The 8,249-nt window shown below is 38.3% G+C and overlaps 1 long non-coding RNA gene across 1 annotated transcript; it reads right to left on the reverse strand.

Annotated features, from left to right (window-relative positions):
• Positions 1-2,626: 2,626 nt before the first annotated feature.
• LOC135543936 (uncharacterized) lies at positions 2,627-6,624 on the reverse strand. Its single transcript, XR_010456268.1, has 3 exons — positions 6,475-6,624; positions 4,444-4,535; positions 2,627-2,725 (listed from the first exon to the last, which is right to left on the reverse strand). It is a non-coding gene; the product is annotated as an uncharacterized LOC135543936 (long non-coding RNA).
• Between the last annotated feature and the right edge of the window lie 1,625 nt (positions 6,625-8,249).

Here is an 8,249-nt window from a genome sequence, read left to right on the forward strand (position 1 = left end):
CCTCATTGTTGTCACACCCTGACCGTAGTTTATTTGTATGTTTCTATGTTTTGGTTGGTCAGGGTGTGATCTGAGTGGGCATTCTACGTTGGATGTCTTGTTTGTCTATTTCTACGTCTGGCCTGATATGGTTCTCAATCAGAGGCAGGTGTTAGTCATTGTCTCTGATTGGGAACCATATTTAGGTAGCCTGGGTTTCACTGTGTTTTTGTGGGTGATTGTTCCTGTCTCTGTGTTTGTTGCACAAGATAGGGCTGTTTCGGTTTTCCACATTTGTTGTTTTGTATTGTTCGTGTTTCATCTTCATTAAAGATGTATCTAACTAACAACGCTGCATTTTGGTCCGATCCTTGTTCCACCTCTTCGTCAGAGGAGGAGTTAGAAGAAACTCGTTACAATTGTACAGTATATAAGAATATATCACTATGTTGCCAAACAAGTTCAAGACTGTTATTGTTTCCCTTCAATAAAATGCATTCAAAACTACTTTCTATCTTTTGTGCTATCTTTTGCTAAAAATGTATGTTTACACCAATGCAGTACCTATAGAAATAACAATAATAATAATGAATAAATAATAATAATAATGAACCTCTACTTTAGTAAAGAAAACAATTGTATTGTAATAAAAACTAGTGGTGTCCACTGATTAAATGCAGTCTTTCTGCATTGTGAAGAGGGAAAACCCAGATATTCACAAAATATGTGATGAATGACAATTTGCTTCTTCATGCAAAATATATTTGAGGTTTAAAATTCGATTAAGCTGCTTTATTTTAGGTGTTTAGTGAAGGCGGGTCATTTTTGACCCTTGAACAAGGGGAGTATATAGAATGTAAAGACTACACAAGGGTTAATCAGCACAACAGTTTTCAGCTGTGCTAGCATAATTGCAAAAGGGTTTTCTAATGATCAATTTTCCTTTTTAAAATGATAAACTTGGATTAGCTAACACAATATGACATTGGAACACATTAGTAATGGGCCTCTGTACCCCATTGTAGATATTCCATAAAAGATCTGCCGTTTCAATGGACAAAAAATGTGCTTTTCTTTCAAAAAACAAGGACATTTCTAAGTGACCCCAAACTTTTGAACGGTACTATAGAGTAAGATAGATGTTTTCGTGGTCAAAAAGTTGTATTCCTATTACCTTCCAGTGTAGTGAGAGCGGCTTTATCGTAATGCTATGTCATACCGACAGAATGTCTGCCTGCTTGAAAGGCAATATCTCAGATGCACATGAAACCATTACATTTCCCCGGGAATCGATAAAGCATCACCCAGAGATGCCCAAAAACAATAAAGCATTCAATATGGGTGAATCTTTCCTTTAACTGCAGCGTACATGGGACCCATGCTATGACATATGCAATGTCCTCTTGTAAAAATACAACCGCAAATGCATCCTTCCATCACTCTCCCAACATCCCACTACTGTCAATAGCAGAACATCACACACATTCACCCACTGCAATACAACACCACAACACAAACACAGGTTCAAACAAGGAAACAAACACACTTTATGTCCACTGGAGGCCAAATGTTAATCGTTCTGTTGCCGTGACTAAAACAGGGCCTGGTTTCACACAGTCACAGTGCTAAGCTGCTGTTATTACCAGCCCTCTATTAGAATGTACTGAGACTCTGGCACAGGGCACAAAGGACTGGCACCAACCCACCGCTTAATGAGTTGGGCCCTATCGCTGGCCTCAGCCAAACCATAATCTCCTCTTACCATAACTGAATAAAAACAGCACAAATGTTCTTATCAGAAGGGAACAGCAGACGATTCCCCAAAACACCCACTGATCTGCCACACACACACACACACACACACACACACACACACACACACACACACACACACACACACACACACACACACACACACACACACACACACACACACACACACACACACACGCACACACACACAAACCCACGTAAACATGCATGCACGCTTGCACAGGCAGACAAACACACAAAAACACAAGCAACCACAGGACTGCTCTTAATTGATGTTCCCTGACCAGCAGCTGCAGATCACTCATTTTGGTGCTATGTCAGCCTTACTTCTTTTATTGGAATATTAGTTTGCTTGTTTGTCTTATTTGGGTTTGATGTGATTTCCCGATACAGGGCTTTGGAGGGGGCTTAAGCAGCAGAAATGGCCTTTGAGAAGGCAGTTGCGTGGCGGTAGTCTGGTGGTTTCCTGAGACTGACTGAAACTAGACAGTGTTGTGGACTGTGAAGGCTGGTGGGAGTCTCACTAATAACTGCATAATTGGGGAAGATCAAAGACATATAACTCACACATGACTTTTAGGGACACACCGATTTCAGTCAAACACTCAGACAATAGTGTGAAAACACACACATGAATGCACACGCACAAACACGCATGCATGCACGTGCGCACACACACTCTTTTACTCTTTCTCGCTCCCTCTCTTGCTTCCCAACTTTTCATTTACTTCCCATTTACATCAAAACCCCATTCTCAAAAACAATCCAGTGAAAGTAATTTGTTAATCAGCTTTCTCTCTCAAGCGTTTTTTTTTTCTCTACTTGGCAATTCCATTTTTTGAGTTTGGCCCCTGGAGCAATTATTAGTCTCATGTTAAAAGCTACTTCTCTTTCTTGGCATTCAGAGAATATTGCTTATTTGGGGTTGGAGGAGGCACACCCGTCCTTTAGATGGGATAATTGGCTTATCCTCCTGGAATGAATATGATATGAGAGAACAGTTAGTTCTGTAATTGACTGAACATAGTGAGGACACCCACCCCCCCATCACACACACACACAAACACACAAAAAACACGCCCCTTGACAACACACATACACACCCCTTGACATATATATTTGTGACAAAGTGTTGCTGAGCTCTTTCACGCCCTACACAGAAGACTATGTTAATAAATGGCCAGCAGGGGTTGTGGGCTGTAGAGGTGGGGGTGGCAGAGGAAGGGGAGGGAATGGCGACAATGCAGATATTTTTCTCCCACCACATTTCATTAGCAGAATTATGTGGTTTAGAGTCATGCAATCTGTTCATATGTTCATGCATTATGACATTCTCTTCCCTCTTGCTGTGTGTTATTATAACATAACTAGATGGTAGTTTTACATTAAGTAAAGTTGCAGGGCTTTATTTAGCACTTTAAAGTTTGTGATAGTGGAGAGAGAGAGAGAGAGAAGTGTAAATACGGTGTGTTCGGAAAGTATTCCGACCCCTTGTCTTTTTACGCATTTTGTTACATTACAGCCTTATTCTAAAATGGATTAAATAGTTTTTCCATAATCATCAATTTACACACAATACCCCATAATGACAAAGTGAAACCTGTTTTTTAGAAATCTTTACTAATTAAAAAATAATAATAACTGAAATTTCAGATTTATATAAGTATTCAGACCATTTACTCAGTACTTTGTTTGAAGCACCTTTGGCAGCAAATACAGCCTTGAGTCTTCTTGGGTATGACGCTACAAGCTTGGCACACCTGTATTTAGGGAGTTTCCCATTCTCCACTACAGGTCCTCTGAAGATCTGTCAGGTTGGATGGGGAGCATTGCTGCACAGCTATTTTCAGGTCTCTCAAGAGGTGTTCGATCGGGTTCAAGTCTGGGCTCTGTCTGGGCCACTCAAGGACATTCAGAGACTTGTCCTAATGCCACTCAGGCATTGTCTTGGTTGTGTGCTTAGAGTCATTGTCCTGTTGGAAGGAGAACCTTCGCCCCAGTCTGGAGCAGGTTTTCATCAAGGATCTCTCTTACTCCCTTCGTCTTTCCCTTGATCATGACTGTCATGATCTACTTGTTGAAACATCTCAAGGATGACCAATGGGAACAGGATGCACGTGAGCTCAATTTTGAGTTTCACATCGAAGGGTCTGAATACTCATGCAAATAAGTTATTTAGATTTTTTGCTTGTAATATATATTTTCGACATTTTCTAAACATCAGTTTTTGCTTTGTCATTATGCGGTATTGTGTGTAGATTGATGAAGAATTGTTGTTATTTAATCCATTTTAGAATAAGGCTGTAACGTTAAAAAATGTGGAAATATTCAGGGTCTGAATACTTTCAGAATGCACTGTAAACTTGACTATAGACGGTATTTGAAAACGTTGTCATTCCATAATAAAATCAATTATGTGTGTGGTCTGCCTGTGCTCTTATCTGTTGTCAATGATAATACTACAATTATTGTGAATATTCTGATTAGTATAATAGTTTGAGGGAAGGGACACTAAATGTTGACAGCCACCGAAAGATGTTCAGATTTAAGGGTTGGCTGTGTGCGTGTATGTGCGTGTAGGCTACTGTATGCGTTGTTATTCGGGAAGTTATGTTATTTGTTGATTATTGGGGTAAATTACTGTTCATTACTACAGTGTGAAGTGTGAGGTGATATGTTGTGATTACTCACTGAGGATTTAGGCCTAGAGCAGAATTGCAAAGGTCGATAAGGTCCTTGACAGTCGTTGACTACTCCAAGAAACAGTCTGGAATGGATAACAGCTAAGGAGAAAAAGAGATTTTGTATATAAATGTGTCTATTTCCACAGATTAGAAAACATTTTTATTATCACAGAATCATCATCATATAAATGATGTGTGTTCTGCTTGTGTTCTGATCTGTTGTCAATGTTCACAAACACATGCAGAAAGACTGTGATGATGACATTGCTCAAGATAATCTAACTAATCTAAATATGTATTAAAAAGTAGAAAGAATGATAGCCACGTCTGTTCAATCTACAATTTAAATCAATTTAGCTAGCTAGTTGCAGACAGCATGAATGAGCAAGCTAGCTAACGTTACTCAAATTTCATTAGCTAGTTAGCTAACTAAACCCACAAGTCAAGCTAGCTAGCTAGCTATCATTACATTGATTATGTCACAAGTTGACCTTTAGAATGCAGAGGAAATCCCATGAAAGTGGATGGAGGACAAAAATAAGTAAATAATATTGTATTTGTTTAAAAATTATAAAATATTTCAAAAAGTTTTATACCAGAAACTCTACGGAAGCGCTGAAGCCCAAGAAAATTTGACTCATGGACTTATTTTGTTCAAACGACTTAGTAACTCGTTTGAACAACTTAGTATTTTGTTTGAACGACTCTGAAAAGAAAATAAGGTAACACTTTGCATTAAGTGTACATTTATTAATATGTATCTAAACAGAAATACATGAATTTATATCATAGTAGTTACATGTAATTACTATATAAATACTATGTAATTACACTGCTTTAAGGGTTTAGCAATGTAGGTTATTACACAAGTGGAATAAGGATACAATTACAATTCAGCTTGTCTGAGGTTATTCCACATGTGTAATTACTCATTATTTTTCTATATGTAATTTCAAGATGTATTGTTCCAAATGTAACTAACATGTTCTCTAATTCCACTTTTGCAGTCTCCTGTGTAGCACCATTAATTAATGTAACCTTGTCACATGTAACTACATAAGTCACTACCACCAAAATGGGCTAGTCTAGGACTTCGTCAGCTCTTGTAACAATGCAAACCATATCATTGACTACAGCTTCAGTTATCTTATTTCCATATTATTTGGCGTAAAGGATGTACTGAATAAAATGTAAGAGCAATGTACTTACATTAGAAATGCAAGTAACTATAATGTGCATACCCAGGAGCAAGCAACTTAATGTAAAGTGAAACACATAAGAGTATAACCTTTGAAAGGGGATTTGGGGTTTATTTCCCTGGCTTCAAAGGTGTAATGTAAGTGAAATGTTGTTCAAAATAATTATAATGTACAATGTTCATGTACTCATAAGCAAGCAGCTTCAAGTAAAGGGAAACACAGTAGGAAAATGGGAAAATACACTTCAATGTAGAAAAATGGGAAAATACACTTCCACTTTATGTGGAGTGACCCAAGAAACACTGTTAGCAACAAAACATGCTTATAACCCTGTCAAAAGAATGTGTTTCATTCATTTGCTGTAGGATCATAGTTCCAAAGACATCGTATTGGTTGATATAAATGACAAGTTTAGATTCTGTTGTTTTTGGCAAAATAGAGCTTGCAGGGGTTGCGTTTATTTAAACGGCTGGTATTGACCGCTATTTAAATTGACTCAGCAAAGTAGCCGGCAAGTGTTTGGCAAGTTTTCATAAATGCAATCACAATTTATATAAAGATCTAAACATATTTTGAATTCAATGTCCCTTTTTAGGCTCTGTGCAACAAACAACTCATCTGTAAGTATCCTACTCACATTAAATGAAAATGGAAAGGTTTCAGTTATAACTCAGATAGGTTCAAAAAAAGCCACTGTGATGAACTGTCTTTAATTTCTTTCCAATCTCTTTCAATGTGTCGTGTGAGACATCCTGTGTGGGGTTCCACAAAGTTCTTTGTGTGGTTGACTTGTCTGGTGATTCTAGCCCAGCCTATTCAGAGACCTGAAATATGCTCACCAGCAGTCATTCAGAGTATAGGAACCGTTTCGTCTGATGATAGGGGTTAAGGTTTCCTGTGAACGGTTTTCCACCATTTTAAGTACTGGGTGCCGTCTGTTGTGTTTGTCCTCCATCATCCCCAAACGCCCAACCCTTTCTTCTCCATGTTGGCCCCAACCCCTTCCAGGATTGTACTGAAATATAGGAACAAGTCCATATCGTTATTTTGTGACAGAGACTTGGCCAGTGGTTAGTCACACCTTGAAATGGCAGGGGATCAGTAAATCCATGGGAACTAGCGTAATGTCACATATGACACAAGCTAAGGTCTGATGGGTAGAGTTGTATAATGTTGAAACATGATCCTTGGAAACCACTGACAATGTGTATTTATCAAATAATTCAGTATATGAAATGGGTAAACCCTTATTTTTTATCCATATCAGTACTGAGGAGTACTTTAAAAAGGTTGTTTTTTTTTTAAAGAAAATGAAGAGGAGTACTTTAAAGAGGCAAATGATTACCATAAGTGAAATATATCAACAAATGACCTATCAGTTCCCAAGCCCAGATAATGAATGTTAATCTCAAAATGGATAATGCTATACCCAGTGGTGGAAAAAGTACTCAATTGTCATACTTGAGTAAAAGTAAAGATTCTTTAATAGAAAATGACTCAAGTAAAAGTGAAATTCACCCAGTAAAATATTACTTGAGTAAAAGTCTAAATTTATTTGTTTAAAATTATACTTAAGTATCAAAAGTCAATGGAACAAAAAATGTATATATATTTTTTACCTTTACTTAACTAGGCAAGTCAGTTAATTAAGAACAAATTCTTATTTACAATGATGGTGTCGTAGTATATTGTGTTTGTCTTTATTTATTTGGTCAGGCCGGGCTGTGACATGGGTTTATTGTGGTGTGTTTTGTCTTGGGGTGTTGTTAGGTGTTGGGTGTGTGGCTTAGTGGGGGTATCTAGCATAGTCTATGGCTGTCTGGAGTGGTTCTCAATCAGAGGCAGGTGTTTATCGTTGTCTCTGATTGGGAACCATATTTAGGCAGCCATATTCTTTGAGTATTTCGTGGGTGATTGTTCCTGTCTCTGTGTTTGTTGTCACCAGGCTGTATAGGTTTTTACAGTCTGTTTGTTGTTTTGTATTGTTAGTTATTTCATGTTGAGTTCCTTTACATTGAAGAACATGAATAACCACCACGCTGCATTTTGGTCCGCTTCTCCTTCGACAGACGAGAACCGTTACAGACGGTCTACCAAAAGACAAAAAAGGCCACCTGCGGGGACTGGGGCTGGGATAAAAAAATATATATATGACAAACACATATCACGACAAGAGAGACAACACAACACTACATAAAGAGAGACCTAAGACAACAACATAGCATGGCAGAAACACATGACAAAACAGCGTAGTAGCAACACAACATGACAACAACATGGTAGCAACACAACATATCAGCAGCACAACATGGTAGCAGCACAAAACAGGCTACAAATATTATTGGGCAAAGACAACAGCACAAAGGTCAAAGAAGGTAGAGACAACAACACATCCTGCAAAGCAGCCACAACTGTCAGTAAGAGTTCATGATTGACTCTTTGAATGAAGAGATTGAGATAAAACTGTCCAGTTTGAGTGTTTGTTGCAGCTTGTTCCAGTCCCTAGCTGCAGCGAACTGAAAAGCAGAGCGACCCAGGGATGTGTGTGCTTTGGGGTCCTTTAACAGAACGTGACTCTCAGGATGGGTGTTATACACGGAGGATGAGCTAAAAT

This window comes from Oncorhynchus masou, chromosome 8 (assembly GCF_036934945.1).
Source record: "Oncorhynchus masou masou isolate Uvic2021 chromosome 8, UVic_Omas_1.1, whole genome shotgun sequence".
Lineage (NCBI taxonomy): Eukaryota > Metazoa > Chordata > Actinopteri > Salmoniformes > Salmonidae > Oncorhynchus > Oncorhynchus masou.